This window comes from Chlamydotis macqueenii, chromosome 7 (assembly GCF_036417535.1).
Source record: "Chlamydotis macqueenii isolate bChlMac1 chromosome 7, bChlMac1.mat, whole genome shotgun sequence".
Lineage (NCBI taxonomy): Eukaryota > Metazoa > Chordata > Aves > Otidiformes > Otididae > Chlamydotis > Chlamydotis macqueenii.
Window position 1 is genome coordinate 23,552,178 of NC_141562.1, and position 18,979 is coordinate 23,571,156.

Consider the following 18,979-nt stretch of genomic DNA (forward strand, 5'->3'; position numbering starts at 1 on the left):
ACTGGGATTCCCAAATCATACTTGCAAATAAACTGTTTTATCGACCCTTCAGTGCAAGTCATGATGTGGACAAGTTTCAAGAGTTAGCTGGCTTGACCATAGAATCCTCATTTGCGAATGTGCCAATTTGTTCATTGTTAGATCCTTTGGCTTCAATAGACCTAGCCCCCCCGGGAATATTTTGCATTATAAATTTGTATTAAACCACAGCCCACCCATGGAGGATGTGTGCATGTGTATGTGTACATATATGTGTGTGTGTGCGCACATGAAAGCCTCTTAATCCTTCTGTATAGAAAAATAATGTGAAAGTAAAATTCATAAAGGTATTTAGCATACAAATTACACTGTATTACAGTATGTGATGTGATGTATTTGTACCTTGATTAATTATGAAGTCCTCTGTAACTTAATTTAAAAGCAGTTATGATCAGTTACTCAGAATTTCTCTCTTTAGAAAATTGAAAAGCAACATATATTTTGTATGTCTAGTCACAGAGATATGTGTGCATTGTTATTATTTGTATGAATTCAAAAATGCCATATTCTGCATTAAAACTGGCAAAGAATTAATCTTAAAGACCAATGTCAGTAAGAACTTTTTGCTACATTGAATTATTAATAGTGGCAATTTGTAACAGTATTTTTGTAGATTGCCTAAGGAAGCTGTGGAATTTCCATCACTGGAATTTTTTTAAGAACAGGTTATACAAACATCTGTCAAGAATGGTTTCAATATAGTTGATCTTGCCTTGGGGCAGAGAGGCAGACTAAGTGACCTCTTGAGGTACTTTCCACCCCAGTTTTCTGTGCTTCTGTGGCATTGTGATGCCACATATTGTAGATACATGTATAAAAGTTACTCAGTTATAAAAGTTTATTTGTACTATTTTATCCCACTCCTGGTTCTTAAGCTTGGGGGATTCATGTGTATAAGTAAGAAGAAAAAGAGAATAGTTCCTAATTAACGGTTGGTTCCCAACCATGCAGGGCACTGAAGATTCATAATTTCTATCAAGTTTAGCACAATCTTGGGAGTGTAAAAGAGTTGCAATGACAAGTACTGCTTTACGCAGTAGATTTTCTTGTGCCACAGATTTTCTATTTGTGCATTTATAACTGTGGAAGAAAGAGCTAGAATTCAAAATGTAGACTGGTGCAAGGAAATAACATTTATTGAAGGACATTGCTTTTATTTCTTCCAGGCAATGATTGTTAGCCTTTAGTAACTGGTAATACAAATAACATAACATGCTTGTTCAGACTGTTCTTTTCTGAAGTTCATAAAAAATGTATATTTGCAGGCTCTTACTGTATGCCTTGTCCTGTTGATGGAATGAGTGGTACAGTTACCTTTAGGACTCTTCAAAAGTATAGATTGCAGCAGATGACTGGAGCAATGTTTATGCCTATGCAGCTATGCCTGCAATGTATTATCAGCTTCCCAAGCTCAAAAACTGGAAACCCAGGGGAGGTGGTAATTAAACTGGAGTTGAAAAAGTATACTGCTCTGTAAGACGTTTCTCTTTTGAGAAAAGGACGGAAAAGCTGGGAGTAAGAAGAAAATACAAGCATTATTCCTGAAGTGGTATGGTCTAATATTGAAAAATTAGTTCTCAGTCAGACAAATGAGGTACTTGACTGTTCTCCCAGATCCCAGATTCGTGTCCTAACAGAGGGCTATCAAATATATTTTAATGAAATACCATTTTTGTTAAACATTGAAATGTTTCTGTTTGCGTTTCTGCAGAAGGAACATAAATTTGAAGACTTTGGAATTTATATGGCTGTGCAGTAGTGATCTCCAGTGCCTGATGCAATTACAATTAATATAACTTAGTTGGTATGAGAAATACAGTGTGGCTTCTTTAATCCAAAATAGGCTAAGCTTACTAGAATTAACTGAAATTAAACCTCTGATGAAAGTACAGCAATAGTTTCACTGGTGGAACAGAATTCTGCTATCTTAACTCTTGAAGTGTGCCTTAACCATGTCACCTTTCAAGCCTTTATATCTCTGCATATGCATGTCAGTCTTTGGTGTTTCCTGATCAACTGAAGACATCTATTATTTTGGTGATGAGACCCCCCCCATCAATATTACTGAGTTCTGATTTTTTAAGTTAATATTATTTGATATTATTATTTAATTTTTCTGACATTAAAATGCCTACTATTGAGTATTAGTTGTTGATGATGCTCTTTAAATACTGCTGTATAATAATGGACTAAAAGTATTTAAGTTTTTGCAACTGACCCATTTTTAGAAATGTTTGCAAAATTTGCAGATTCAGAATACAAACTACTCCATTTATAGAACGCTCATTAGAAATCGAGTAGCAATTTAGAATAAGAATAGTTAAGAGGTCAGTGAAAGTCCCTGCAGCATAGGACTAAACATTTCCTTTTATTTGTCATACTACATACCATTTTCCATTGGTAAGGTAAAAATCTGGCAACCTGTAGGTAACATAAGCTGTTTGTTGCCTCAGACATCTACATGCATAATTAACTTTCTTATTCCAAGTAGACATATTAAAATAATAAGTGCTGATAATGGTAAGCACATAAGGAAATATTCACTTGCAAAGAAAATAATATGAGAAAATATTTTCTGCTGCCTTGAAATACTTGATACTTTTTTTTTTTAAGTGTTTGTTAATTTTATATGCCTCTGTTCTTAGCTGTTTGGTGTAGCTATTGTAAGGTGATGTGTACCTGGCTGCCCTTGTTAATACGGCCTGTATTTGTAGAAGTCTTGAATTTGTGAAAACTAGGACTTTGATATTAAAGGTTGTCTATTTAGAATGGAAACATTAAAATACACTGGAAGTTTCTTAAAAAGTTGCCCTATGTTTCCATCTCTATGGAATCTTGAAATGTTGTTGTGTGCATATTTCTGAACCTAATTTTTATAGAAGATGACTAGTTTTTGGTTCTGGGTGCTCGTTTGTCACAGTTAATCAACTGTTTAAGAATGTGAGGCAACTCCAATGGATTGTGAAAGTGAGCTGTTAACATAAGCATAAATATTTGTACTTGCTGAAGTAAAGTCCAAGTGCCAGGTACAACAATCTAGTTAAAATATTCCAGGAATTGATGTGGAAGATATGTCAACTGAAGAAGATGTTGCTGAAATTGCAGTATGATATGGAAATAATTATATAAATGTTTTGCATTGTTGTCTTTGTTTAGAGATAAAAACTTTGATAAAAAATAATGTAAGCAAACACTTTTGGACTTAAGAATGGCTTTTTTTACCTTCTAACTTGTGCTTAAATTCAAGAACATGGCTAAGAGCTTTGCTGGATATCCCTCTTCAGTCATGTCTTGAATATAGAGGAAAAAGTGAAAATGTAGTTCTGAAAGGTAGTTGAGATGTTGACAACTGACCTTCAAGAAATAAATTGTGAATTACCAAATGGTCTTTTGTGGATTGTGCTTCAACATGACTTTTTAGGTTTATCTTCGCCTGCTGAAAAGGGTTAAGCCATACACATTTGAAATGTTATGTGTCAACAGATAATGACTGTCTCTGTTTTTAAAGTCAGTATTATGTTCATACATTTTAAAACACTGTGGAACACTAAATACCTTGCAAAACTCTTGATAAAGGCATAAACTACCAACATTTTGGTAGCATCAAAAACTGGTTTCTTCTGTTTTAGGAAAAGAGAAACAGTGTTTTTTATTACTTCCTTACTTTCTAAAGAACCTTGTATCTGTATGCATTAATCTGCTTAAATTTTATATGTGATCATTATAAGCAAACTTTAACTATGACCAGTATACTGAACAGCTTGTTTCACTGATTTCAGTTGTTCTAGTTCACATATTTTATTTGAAACATTCAATGAAGTTTGCTAGTGGAGCAAATTACCGATGTACCAGAAATTAGATTTTTAAAAAGTAAGTTACATTGCGTAGAAAAAAAAAAAAGAAGGACCTTTGTTAAAGAAATAGTAAAGTCCTTAGTTATAGCAAACAAGCTTCAGGGGTTTTGGAGAAGAAACGTTCAGTGCAGGTGTAATTTTATTTGCAATATAAAGAAGAATCAGTTTACACAATTTGATTTGGGCAGTTTTTGTTAGAATGGGAATAGAAACAAATCACTGGAAGCTTCCATCTCAAGGTAGAAATGGCAGTAAAGTTGAGCAGGTTTAAAAATATTCGAAGTTGGATTAAATGTCTTCTTTCTTTAGAACTGCAAAAGGACTGTGAGAAAATGAGAAGGTTCGTCAGGCATCAGACCCTAAAGAGACAGCTAAAGACTCCTTATATTTAAAATGGAGTTTCCATGATTTCCTATATTTGAAGTAGCTTCTAGGTAGACAGAGCTTGAAACGGCTCCTGCTATACAAGACTACCACCAAGAAATAGTTTTTTAACTTTTCTCTTTTTAGGACATACTTATATTTTAAATTCGTCCAGTACGAATTTTGTTGCATGAGCAGTATATTGTGTGGGGAGATACAATGAGCATTTTGTTAGGTATTTCACCATTGTTGGGGATGTATATCTCTTTTGTGTTAGTGTGTTCTACCCTTCAATTCTCTTCTTGTGTCATATATTAACTAATTCTCTGAAGCATGTTTTCTTCCTTTCTTGATTCTTCCGTAAAGAGAACTCTTTTGGACAGCAGTATACTTTTTTCTACAGACTGCTAATAACCTATAAGTATGTGTATATTACTTCTATATAGGTAGTTAAGGGAATGTGGAGATGCCACTGTCCATGCAAGCATTTAAAGAAATATTAAAACTGTAAATGCGGCAGTTAAATAGAATACCTAGAATTTGGGTGCAATCTTAAAATCTCAAAGGGTTAGCAGAAATGAAAGACTAAATTCCCTTTTGTTGTTTCTTATTTTGTTTTGTTTACGTAATATAGGAATATCTCAGGCTATTAGTCCTTTTGCTCTCTTTCAGTTTTTCTGTTGTGTTTATTAGTGCTTGTTTCATGCTTATTGCTGTGGTTTTTGTGAAGTTTTAAATATGATGCAGCCACAAAGGTGGCAGTCTAAAATATAACGACAATGCCATACATTATAGAGGTGACCAGTGGAAGTAGAGATAGAGGAAGGAAAACTCAAAAAAAAAAAATTCAGGATACAATTTAGACATCTTATTTATGTCTTAATAATAGCTCTAAATAGCAACACATCAGTCAGCATTTGGAATGCAAAATTCGGAAGTTCACATATTATTGTTACAGATTTTCCAATAACATGGTGTGTGGGCATCCTGTGTGCACTGAATTGATTTTTATTTTTATATATATATGAATTGTTGCTCATGCTCTGACAATTGTTTTCTTGATGCACAACAGAGGACGCTGTTCATTCAGGATTTGCAGGCAATAGTGAACTGGTCAAGGTACTAGACTCACTAAAAGCCTATAGAAAACTCAGAGTAGTCAAAAAGTGTTAGCATGGACAGGTCTGTAAATGTTTATATGCAAATGCCTGACTTATAGAGGAAGTTAGAAGGGGCGCATGTATTTCATACTGCACATTAATAGCATCATATTTTCAGTTTTTCATAATGCCTCAATTATCAGCTGTTAGAGGAAACCGTTCCATGCAGAACGGTTCTAGTTCAAGCAGAATGTTTCTCAAAATCAACCTATTTCAACTATATCTAAGAATTGTTTCAAAATAAAATAGGGAAAAATACACGTATAACCTCTAACAACTGAAAAGCTTGAAACTCCTGTTACTTGTAGAAAGGGTTTCCCTCTCTTGGGTTCTTGGGTTAATGGACTGCTAGTGGCTACAAACACGTAAGCCTCCAGTGCCTCTGGTTCTTGTAGTGTTGAAACACATCTGATCGTCCTTTCCAAGTGTCTGGTCCCTTTCTGTCTGTTCTTTTTGGATTCTTCAACACCCTCATGATTTTTATGCTCCCTTGTGCTGCACGATTTTCCATTGCAGTGCACTTGAGCGTGGCTGCTGCCACACAGCCTAGGTGCCAGGCAGGGAGCACTGAGCCCAGAGGGGTTCCTGCTGCTCCTGGCAGGAATGGTGGGGCAGTTTTGGGGTAAAAAAAGCTGTGGGAAGATGGAGCAGGCTGTTTGCAATGAGTGATTCAGAGAGTTTTTGCAACCGCATTTGAAAAAAAGATGGGGTGTGTGTATAAACAAATGAATAGAAACTCTGTAACTTCGCCAAACTTGAGGGAAGTTTTCACAGGCTCAGTAAAACGCTGACAATTCTTTGCCATATTACAAAGCTCTGTCTAACAAAACAACACTAAAGCTTCTCAAAGAGTTGCTGTGTATTTTTTTATAACCTGAGCAAAGAAAGTGATTTTTCTCCAGCCTTGTTGCTGGAAGCAGCTCAGCTCAGGAAGTTGCAATTTAAAGAAAAAAAAAAAAAATCACCTTGGATAGGCACCCAAGTGTGGAGAATTTCAGCTGACAGGGTTTTTGGCAAATTTGTGTGCAACTGAAAACTGGATTTGCTAATAAACTGTGTTTGGTGGCATTGGTGTAAGTCATTCTGACAGTAATTAAAACGGCAAAGATAGGTGGGCTTGTTGGGGGAGAGGGGTGTGGAACTGAGAAGCAGGAGGGAGGAATGAAGTGTGGGAACAAAAGAAGAAAGGTGAAACCATGAAGATAAATGCTGAGAGTGCTGAGCAAGTTAAACTGGCGAGATGAAGATCATGGAGAGCATACAATAGTTGGATAAATATAGATGATAGGTGTCATTTTACTGTAAACAGGTGTCTGCTTGAGTGTTTTGGAATGAGCAGTACATAGAATCATAGCTGGATTTCAGAGAAGTCGCATAGTCTTAACCAAATAGCAAAATATCAAGAGTAAAGACATTACAGGATTATTAACATTATTTAACCCATTCTTATGAACAGTTCCAAAGCTATTGAATTCAGTGCAAATAATTCTTACTGGCAAGTGGGGTTTGCATCATGTATTTACTGTAGGGGATGTTTACTGTGAAAACATCATCAAATCTCAACAAGTGAAGTGCAGAATGCTTTCATCTAGACGAATTTCAAAGTAGTGTATTGTCTTATTGAACCATCTGCTTGTTTTTGGTCTTGGAACTTAAAGTACCAATTTAAAGTCTTTTCTAGAAGGCAAAAAGGTTCCACTGAATTATTCTAATTCATTTGACTATATCTTAAATTGATTTATTCAGTTACTTCTGATACATCTGTAACAGGTGCATGTTTAGTCTGTTCTAAAATTCAGATTTTGACTAAACCTTCTTACAAGGCGACCCCCAGAAATCAGTACATAAAAATGAAGACATGCCTGTTAGTCCAGTATTCAAGGATAACAGAAATATAAAAACCACAAATAGAACATAAACTCACAATAAGGTAGACTAAAAAAGACCTTACAAACTGATTTGTTAAGGACGTAAGACTAGCTTTATTTCAAATGCACTAGGAACAGAAAGCATGTTTTTAAACAGCAAAATCTGCAGGTGATATCCAGTTATTCAGAATAGGAGAAATGAAAGCAAAGAAGCACCTCAGTGATACTGAGTGATAAAGTCGCTAGTGAAATTCATTGTAAATACACATGAAGTAGTTCTCAAAAAGTAAAAAAAAAAAAAACTTTTTATGCACAGGAATGGACTTCAAACTGACAATTACTGTTCAAGAACTTTACTGTGATATTATATATTCACAGAGATGTGTGTTCACTGTGAGCTCTGAAAATGGTAGCAGTCAAAAAAAAAAGCAAATTTGGTATTAGAAAATTTTAGAAAGAAATAGAACAGAGTCTAGAACATCATGGTTACAAGCAGTGCCACAGTGGTGCACTGCACCTTGAAAAAGTAAAGAAAAGAGTGAGTAAAGGATGATTAAATCTTTTAAACAAGGAACAAGTAGAACTACAAGTTTTCAGTCTGGGAAGAAGAAAATTGAAGGAGTGTATGACAAGTTCGTCAACTAACGAGTAGCGAATAAACAGATTATGAGTGATTGCTCACTGACTTTTCTACTGCAAGAACATTGGGTATGAGATGAAACTAGTAGGTGGTAGGTTTAAGTTAAGCCAAAGGAAGTATTTTTTCATGTTTTGTACAGTTATGCCAGAGAGCTTCTTGCCACAAGCTGAGTTTACATCGATTCAAAAAGTGGTAAGACTGGTTACTGATATTATCTGATAAGGACTATATAGCTAGTAATGCTGTTTGAGAGCACCACTGAAACTCAGACTCATCGGAGGCTGGGAAAATATGCCTGGAAAAAATCACTGTATCTTTGCCTTGGTTTGATACACTTATGTGTCCATGATGGCCACTGCTTGAGAAGGGATACAGGACAAGTGAAATACATGGTCCGACTAACTATAGCCTCTCTTAGATTAAGCTTAACAAATGTTTCAGTTAAAATTGCTGCCAAGATGCAGGTATGCCTCAATTTGCACTTAGCTTCAGAGAAGTAAGCTGGCTTTCTTTCTTTTGTGTGTTTGTTTTAATTTGAGTTAATCTGAAATTAACATCTCCATTGAGATGAAAGAGATAGTATTTCTAGATCTTTGTTGTTATTGTTACATGAAAATATATTACTTTCATGGCCAATTATAATTTAATTTACTTACTGTATATATTCATATATTTTTTCCTGCATTTAATCACATATCAACTGTTGCCTCATATTTAATTCCTATACTTTCTTTTTAAAACATCTTGAATGAGAGTTACACTGTAGAGTTCAGTGTTTACTGGGTGAAAGCTACATTGGACTACACAATTCTTAAGCATAAGAAAAACAATATGCAGTTATCTTTTTATTAATGACCTGGATGATGGAGGAGATATAGGTGACACTAAGCGAAGAAGGGTGCAATCACACTTGAGAACATAACTGGGTGTCAAAATGTTGTTGCTATATTCAAGAAAATATTTGAATAAATTAGGCTGCAGTTTAATATGGACCAGTACAAGTAGAAATAAACAGAAATGTTTACTTGTAGAAATCCCAAGTGTAGAGTATTGACTAGCTAAAAGTGCTGTATGGAAGTATTTCATGTGGTCAGAAACTGCTCAAGAATTAATGATATCCATGCAAAAAAGCAGGAAGAATGTAAGGATTATTTATGTGTGCCATAGTCTGGAAGCCAAATGGGGTGGTCGGTTGTTCTCTGTGTTACTGACGTCTTATCTGAGGAGAGAGTCCTAGGATTCAGTGTCATGATTAAGGTAGATATGAAGACACAAAAACAGTCTATAGACCCTCTTAGAGATTCTATAGAGAATGGCCAGAAATCTAGAAAACATGACTCACAAGTCAAAGTTAAATGAACTATGACTGTTACCATGCACCCTCTCAGGTTTTTAAATTCATGTCTTTAAATTCATTAAAAGTTGTTAAAAGACAACTGTTTAGGAATTAACACTTAATGATGTTACTTTGTGCCCTGGCATCTATAATGTGTGGAAGGATCTGAGTTCCTCACTTTCTATTAGCTTGCTTCACTTTTTATATTTACAACCTCTTTTCCTCTAGCATGTGACTCTAGCCTGACAAGCTGCTGTCCTTTTTCTTGTCTTCTGTAAGTCATCCAACTTTGCTTATACTTTCAGTATCAATGTCAAACTGTATGGTCTAATTGTATAGTTCCTGATCTTCACTAAAGTTCATGAAACACAAAAAGTTGTTCTTTGAGCTGTGACAGTGGAAACTATGGTCATTTAGTCAGAAATTGGGATTTTTCTCTGACCATCTTTCCACAGAACTCGATAAAGTAAACAATTGCATCCAAACCTATTAAAAATTGTTTAGTTTTTATTTATATGAAATTTCTTTGGAAAATATATTAAAATAAGTAAGTTGCTACATATTTTATATGCTCTAGGCCCCGGTTATTATGATCTCAGAAGTGCAGATTTCTCAAATTGAATTGTTTCCCCTTGAACTCTCGTAAAATCTGTTTTATAGTAGATTGCTTATTTGAGACATGAAATACTGTATTTTGAAATACAGCTTAAAATGTCCTTTGTTGGTTGTTCTTTTTTTTTCTTTTTGCATTACATAGGTCTTCAGTAATATTTAGTGGCAATGACACTCCTAAATTAGTTGTGCATTGTTCAGAGCATATAACTTTGTCAGTTTTAATTTTGTTGCATTTTTGTTTCACCAAAACATGTTTTTCCTGAACTTGCAAGGAGGTGAGCAAGGGTTATCCTAGTTCATTTATCTAATGTAGCAGTCAAAGTACAAACTCCTGAGAAAGAAAAATACACACATCTTTTGACTATCTCATTATATTAACAAATTATTTATGCTTGCAATCTTCTATTGACAGCCACCTCTGAAATCCCTCTCTCTTTTGAGAGAGATTGACCAGAATGAAATGCACTGTTTCTAGTCACTCTGAACCTTTAGTTTACCAAAATACATTAAAAATGGCTTTTTCTCTCACTGCTTTTGCATACTAATAATGTGCTTACCTTTGTCCACTACTGTGCATCAAGCTGAAGTTTTCATTGAGATTTTTGAGTGTTCCACAAAGAATCCTAAGGGTAGGATTTCCAAGAAGTCTGAGGGATCTAGATGTCCATCTCTAATTTAAATTCAAATTCCAAATGAATTAGTAACAGAAGCTTCCTTAGGCTCCTTTGAAACTCTCAGCCTCTGTCTTTTTCTGAAGAGGTGCATGGTGCAATGTTCTGAATTGACCAGATGCTGAAGATTTCCTGTGCATTCCTGCAGTTTGGTTTCTGAGCTTTTTTTCTTTTTCGTTCACATTGAATCTTTTATTTTTACCCAGAAAGTGATAGTGAAGTACTTTGTCAAAAGGTCATAAAGTATGTCAACCTGTTCTTTTCCCTGTAGTATTTAGCTTGCATGGTCAATGGAATCTAAAAGCCATGTAAAAATTTTGCTCAGCAAAAAAAGATACATGTTGGATTATATGGAGGGAGTAATCTAAATAAATGTATTTAATTTTAGCATATCATGGTTCCCTTCCATTTTCTTATATTTTTTCAATGTAATGTCTCACAATTTGTATCAATGACCGTGACATTTTTTAAATATTGTTCATAGCTTTAAAATTGTTTGTCTTTCAGCACGGGAGCTGATATTGCTCGATAGTTTGTCAAAATCCCTCCAGAACACCTGGATGTATTTCTAAACATGCATAGCAATTTAACATTTCCTTTATTGTTCAGGTGTAGCAATGCAACTCACCATTACAATCTTAAGGAATCAGTTTTATGGTTGCCTCCACCTTTCTATCATCTGGACATTCAAGGTATTTGGATTTGACTTTGTAATATTACTAGAAGGTGAGGAACAATTCTCAAGAGCACAAGGTGAGGAAGAGAGGAGAATATTTCAAAACTTCCATAACTTTGCTACTAAGTAAATTATTCTATGACTGACTTCTATGGGACTACAATTAAACCAGTGTAAATGCTTCTGAAAAAATTTACTCTCAAGGCTTGTCTTCAAGGGGAAATTACTGTAAGAAAGCTGAGGTGTAAGTTTTAAAACACATAAGCTGCTGAGCTTTAACTCCCCATGTGAATAATCTTAGAGTGTGAGGAGGTTGCTCTACTTGGAAAGCGTGTAATCAACTGGAAACTCAAACTCCATCTCACTTTGTTATGATGTTGCTGTCCAAGGTATGTTTGCTCCAGCCCCTACAGGAAATTGTGGAAATTGACCTCAGATTCATTCAGTCTCCACTCCAGTCACAACCACAATACCATTCTTACCACTTTTGCCTTCCTACATACCTGCAGCATAGTAGAATCTAAATTTTCCTAAGGTTTGATGTGTTGTAACATATTTAAAGTTATTTTGTGCTTGAACAGCTGTTTATGTTTCCAGTGTATACACATTTATCTGTTTGCAGTAAACTTTTATAATCTACATTTATCAGCATCAGCCACATTGCTCATGAACCCAAGCAATTTAAATTCTTGAATGTGACCACATTATTTCCTATTACTGCTTGTTCTTTATTTCTCTGTGTGGTATTGTCATAGTTTAGCCCTGCTCAGGACCAAGCTACACAGTCTCTCGCTCACTCCTCCCACCTTCCAGTGGGACAGGGAGGAGAATTGGTAAAGAAAAGAAGGCAAAACTCATGGGTTGAGATAAAAAAAAAGAGAAAGTTTAAGAGAATAACAGAAAAAAAAAAAAACAACAGAGATTAAAAATAAACAAATAAAACCCAATAACAGAAAATACTGAAGCATATTATTTATGGTACAATAGTTCACAGCAGATCCTGATGCCTCGCTTCCTCCCAAGCAGCAAGAGGCTCCCTTCAGCATCCTCCTCGCTTATACACTGAGCGTGATGTCACATGGGACAGGACAGCCCTTTGGCCAATTTGGGTAAAGGGTCCCAGCTATTGGCTAATTAGTAACCTATCCCAGCTGTGTCCCCCAGCCACAGGGGCCACCAGCTTCAGGTCCTCTCCCAGCTCAGGTGAAAGTTAACTCTATCCTAGCCAGAACCAGGACACGTGTGTTTGTATTTGCACAAATATAGAACCTAACTGGTCATTAAAATTATTAATAACATAATTTTGCCTACAGATGCTTAATCTTTTACTTGTTACAACTTCCATTGCTTTCTCCACTTCTTTTGTCTTTCACTACTGGCTTTGTGGTGCTTTTAGTAGAAGTTGGCTGCCTATTATAATTTAAAATACTTCACATTCAATTTCTCTTGCATACTTAAGAACATGGCAGATCCATAATTTTTTATGAAATAGGTTGGACTTCATGATTTGTTTCTCCTGCTACTTTGAAATATGACTGAAATTTGGTTTCTGAAACATTCTTAGACTGTGACTAACAATTATATCTGTAACTTTTTTAAAATGTCAGGGGAAATAGCTTCATTTTATGAATGTTTTTGATGTGCTACTCTCTAATTTCTTTAGTAAGCTCCATAGGATAGGAATTGAGACTCTTTCACATTTATAATTGAACCTCTTATTTCTCACACACTGACACTTCAATGTTTGATTGTAACATCTTGATTCTGATCTCAAAAATTTGCTCTGAACTGTTTGTTATCTATAAACTCAGAGTAAGTGGCTTTTGACTATAGTTCCCTTTAAGGCATCAGTAGGTGTGACAGCTTTCCAAGTACATCCATGTCAGACTTCCCCCCCCCCCCGGACAGAAAGGTTCTGGAAGAAATTTAACCTGCTCTTAATATTAATATTCTTTTTGCTTGAAATGTATTTAAATTGATAGATGCCATAAAGAATAAGTGGGACATGAGTGTGAAAATATTTTAGCTAAGAAATGTCAAACTACAAAACAAAGATGAAAATCCAGCATTAAAAATATAAAATTATAAATACAATTTATAGTGTCTAGAAGAAACACTGTCCTCCCTTGAGAGGAAAAGCTATTACCATTGCTTTAAAACAGCTGGCATCGATAACCAGTAGCTTGCACTGCTTACTTGCATTACCTTTTTTAGCATGCTATAAACAGAAATAGCAATTCCATATTTTATAGTTACAAATTAAATTTAAAACCCAGATTTATTTTCCCCTGTGGGCACATATTTAAGGTAAGAGGACTGAACATTCATAATCAGAATGCAGAAAAAAAATCTTTTACTGCCACAAAATTTAACATGTTGCTTTAAATAGAAATATACATTTTTCACAAACCGGACTAGGAAGAAACAGTATTATGACTGTGCTTTGCAAACAACTTTATGTATCAATGACCAAACAGTGAGATGCTAAAAGCTGAGAGTAGGAGAACGGATAGGTTGTGATAAGTAATTCTGGGATTTCAGCAGAAATACTCTTTCTGTAACTAAATTTCATGTTAACCTTTCTGAATTACTATGTGTTTGTAAGTTGTTTTTTTTTTTTAAATTTAAAATTCTTCTGAAACGATGCAAGATTTGGACACATGTCATCAGCTGCAAATGGGTAGTCTGCAAAAGTATGCTAGAGAATTGCTACACATACTTGAGTGTGTTTCTTCCATCTTGCTGAGTTGGAAAGTGGTTGTATTAGTGTATGAGAACAGGCAACCTTCAGTGGAGTTCTCATCCATCCTAGAGACACAAAAGCTCCAGATGCACAACATCTTTAAAGATTACATCACTATTTACATAGGGAATTAAGATCCTCTAGTCTTACATTCAACACTATACGACTCAATTTTATTAACAGAGTAAAGTGCTATTCATTCGGAGTAATGGCAGCAGAATGTCTTTCTGATTTTAAGTGATTTTAGGCAGTTTGATCTGAAAGTGTTGGTTTGGTTCTTCCCTTTCTGTTTTTTCTATGAATCCCACTGGACTTGCAAATTAACTGGTATTCAGGTATTGACTTTTGTTCTTCAAAAGGTTTAAAGTAACTACCAAGCTACTGATGAAGGATGCCACAGAAAACCTGCTTAAAGTTGCTTATGTTAACACTCTGGAAAAACTCAGAATGCATTGAAAACGGAAAAAATAATGTACTCAGAAGTAAAATGTACAGTGAGATAATTTTTTTTTTTTTAATTGCACCATGCATAGGGCTGCTGAGTGAGTGTTCTGGGTTTTTTTGCGTGAGGGGGGGGCCTAAGGTGGTAGCTTCTGTAGGAAACTACTAGAAGTCGCTCCCCTTTGTTTAGTGGACTCGGCCGGGCCTAGGGCGGACCCGTTGCTGGCCAAGGCCGAGCCAATTGGTAGCAGAATGTCCAGTGATAATGCCTCTGCGATAACGTATTTAAGAAGGGGAAAACGGGAAAAAAAAAAAAGGGAGAAGATGTGAAGCAGCTTAGCGGGGGCAGAGAGGGGGAGGCGCGAGCCTTGTGGGCCTTGCGGGCCTCACCCTCTGGCCTCCCGCCAGGCAGCCGACTGGGCCCAACTCAGCCCGGCCCAGCTGCAAGAAGTGGAGAGGAGATGAGAAGTGAATAAGATGTAAAAAGGATCCTGAGAGGCATCTGCCAGCCTGTTGTGAGGAACGGCTGCAGACACCAAGGTCAGTGAAGAAGGAGGGGGAGGAGTAATGCAGCTCCTGGCCAAGATTCCTCTGCAGCCTGTGGTGACGACCATGGTGGAGCAGGTTGTCCACCTGCAGTCCATGGAGGCCCACGGAGGGGCAGAGCTGCACCTACAGCCTGTGGAGGACTACACGCCAGGGCAGGTGGAGGCCTGAAGGAGGCTGTGGCCCGTGGAGGGCCCGCTGGGACAGCTGTTCTAGAGGGACTGCACCCCGTGGAAGAGATGACCCACGCCAGAGCAGTTTCACAAAGGACTGTGGCCCGTGGGAGGGACCCCAAGATGGAGCAGGGGAGGAATGCGAGGAGTTCTTCCCCCAATGCAAAGTAGCGGCGTGAAACAACGTGTGATGAACTGACCACGACCCCCATTCCCTCTTCCCCCCTGTGCTGCTCGGGGGGGAACGTAGTAGAGATAATGTTAAGCCTGGGAAGAGGGAGGGATGGGGGGAGGTTATCTTGTTCCCTGTCTCATTCTCCTGCTAGTTTTAGAAATAAATTAATAGTTTTCCCAAGTCAAGTCTGTTTTGCCTGTGATGGTAATTTTAAGGATTTCTCCCCGTCCTTATCTCAAACGTCAAGCCATTTTTTCCTTATATCATCTCCCCCTATTGTCTCAGAGGGTGGGGGGAGCAAGAGAGAGACTGTGTAGTCTGGTCGTGATCGGGGCTGAACTACGACAGTGAGCTTATGGGGAAAAAGAAACAAGGACCAGGATGCACAAGATGTGTATTTTCTCTTTAAAGCCATCACATACAAATACTTACATCTTTGCTTTATATAACAGTGCTTTAGTGGTAATAGAGAACAGGTAAAAGAGAAATGATGACTGATCCTCAACTTTTCTTTTTTTTAGGTTTCCTGAGGAAAAAGTAAACAGACTAAAGCAGTATGGAATGTAAGCTGTATAGTAAGAAAAAAATTTAATTGTGTCTAGAGAGCGGCAATGATAGATCACAAAATCAATCACCTCCTCCTACAGAAAGTAAAGGTCTTTTGCCAGTCTGGAACTGAAATAACAAAATTTTGTCCTTTGTTTTTTTGTCTCTCTGAAATGTTCTTACTTTATTTGGAAGGGAAGGAGACTGAGAGGGAGAGGGAGAATGCAAGACAATGGAAGTACCTTTTGCCTTTATGCCATGTGAAAGTATTGAGCCTTGAGGAAATGTCCAGTTGTTGTGGCAATATAAGACCAGTCTGCTGTCATACTATATCTTTTGGAATAGCTGAAGTCAGAGGGTTTGCAATCAATTAAAGTACGTGCTATACCAGCTACCCACTGATAAGAGAATGACTTTGAACATTCTAATGCTTTATTGGTCTAATTAATATGAAGTTAATTATGAAAAATATATTGGAGCCTTCCCCCACCTCTGCCTCTTTTTCCTCTGTTACAAGAGTTTCTAGCACCTCGCCAACTACCACAATACTGATAACACCAGTCAGACTTCATATTGTTCTCCTTAAAAGGTCATCATTAGATATCTAGGTGCAACAGATATTTTCCAAATTGGTACTACAATTTCAAATTAAAAAATACTAATTACAAATTTTATCATCAAACCAGCGAACACAATATTTGACTCTGAGAGAGAGCCTTACAATGCTCCAATTCAGTTTCTGACCACATCTATTGTGGCTCCTCTTAGTCAGAGTTTCTAGTGTGACAAACCTTTACCATTTGTTATGTCTCACAAATCTGAAGTCTTAAAGTCCAGATCCTGAATGTATGTGATGGCTCCTAAATATGATTTTACCTTAAAGACCTAGGTGAAAATTGACAGACAGAGCTTAAAGGCTCCGAAGAATTGCTGTAGGCACTCTCAGCCATCAAAGAGCCTTTCTGAGAAGTTGTAACTGATTTGAAGTGAAGCAGCACTAAATGAATAGTGTGGACGGCTTACTTGGGTGCAAAGTAGCACTGAGCTATGGAGGAGAAGTGACTCTGTATGGTGGGGAACATGTTCTGCTTGAATTAACCATGCTATTTGATGCAGTGGTACTGCAGGTATTTTTCCTGTCTTTTTGGGTTTAGAGCACAACCACAGAAAGTGTTTTTGTGGGGAGACCTTAAGCTTGTAGATACAGAGATTGTTTTTGTACAAGGAAGTTGTCATAATAACTGTCTGAACTAGGGGAAAGAGGAGAAGGAGTTGCTTTGTTTTCCAATGAAGTTTAAGAGATTTTGACATATGTTTGTGTATAATACTTTGACTTTGGTTAAACTACTGACATGCCTACTGATTCAGACTGTACATCAAAGTCTCAGAGACTGGGACTGCAGAGAAGCTTTTCTAAGAAGTTCTGTCTTTCCTAACTAGGAAGTGCAAAAGACAGTCAGATAGGGCCCCTACTAAATCTCAGAAATCCTAGAGATAAGCATAAGAAGTATTTGGTATTAGCTATCTGCTCTCAGATTTTTCAGAGTGGTGAGTACTCTTTTAGTGTATTTTAACATATTACTTTGGCAGTAAGGGAACAGGTTTGGTAAGGAGCAACGGATCTGATTTCTACATTTTCTATGATATCCAGAAAATAAACAGTCTTTTACTTACTCTGTGTTTTCAGACTATCTTTGGGTCTCTATTTTAGCCTGAGGAGCAGTGCCAAAGAGGCATGAGTTTGACACACTGGGCTATTTTCTCTGTTGTACTCTGGTTATCAGGCATTTTCAAATGTGTCCTCAATTGCTTTCCTTCCTGTGTCTTTTCAGCTGCCTGCTGGATTGACCATGCACGTAACTTGATAATGGACATGTGTTGAAGGCATTAATTGAGTTTTTATTCAGGAAGAGTATTATATATTTGTTTCTTTTCTAATGTGTTTGACTGTTCTGTATTTTGATATTATATTTAGCTTCTTTGTTAACAAGGATTTGCTTACCAGTGTAAGAGAGAGAGAGTTTTGCCCTTTTACTGCTTTCTGTATTAATCAGTTTTAAGAATTGCTAAACTGTTACTTTCTGTGGTCTCCAACTTCAAGCTCTGCATGATTATACTTTGAGGAAAGATAGACTATTAGGGGTGGTTTTTTGTATGATTTTGGATTCTTTGATGCCCAAAGTCTCTCACAGTACCTAAATTCAGTGTGGACTGGCTATGTTTCTTAGTTTTGCAAATCCTATTATTTCATCATTCGTACTCACTCAGGCCTTTTGTCTCCAATCCTTGTCTTGATCTTGTCTCTCATCAGGGCCTATGCCAGCACCCAAAATTTCAAAATTAGATTTTCAGCATTAAATCAATTGTCTAGATGACTTATGTTTTCAGCTGCTTTATATTCCCTCATATCCTCTGCTTTATAGTCACTCTTTTTAAAAAAAAATTGCTCTGAGGCTATTTTTTATTTTTCTCTACAGTATTTTTCATGTTCCTGAGTTAACTAAAAATTATTAAAAATATCGAGTCCTTAAGAAGTAGTTGTAGTCAGAAAACATAAATATGTCCTTTGGTTGCATGCAGTAATGAAGTACTTAAACTTCTGTTCAGCCATCCTTTGCAAGAACAGATCATTTCAACTCTGATGGGCCTTTCAGCTCCTTTATTTTATTGTGGGTGTATTCTCAGCTCACTTTATGCCTATGCTTTTCAGTATATTCCTACGCCAAGAGCTAGGCTCCTTCTCCTAGTTTCCAAATTTTACATTAGAAGGTCTCCAATCTGCTGATTGTTGGACAGTAGGACTTATTACAAAGGGAAGGATCAGTTTATTTCATGTCTTGTGTAATGGGGATATACAGCAATTATACAAGACCTAGTACAGCAATTCTTATCAGTCAGCATCATATAACTACTTCCCAGAGACAAATGCCAGAGCCTCGGAAAAGTTCTCTAAAAAGGTATAAACAGAGGATCCAGCAGACTTGGCTGAAGTGCTTAACTATGGGAGAGCATTCAAGGTAGGGACAAAGGAGCCTCCTTGCCTGCAAGACTTCTGCTTCATGGCTTCTCTCCCTGGCCAGCTCCTTACATGGCACTCCTGGCTGTCTTAGGTAGCTCCCCATGCAGCTGCCAA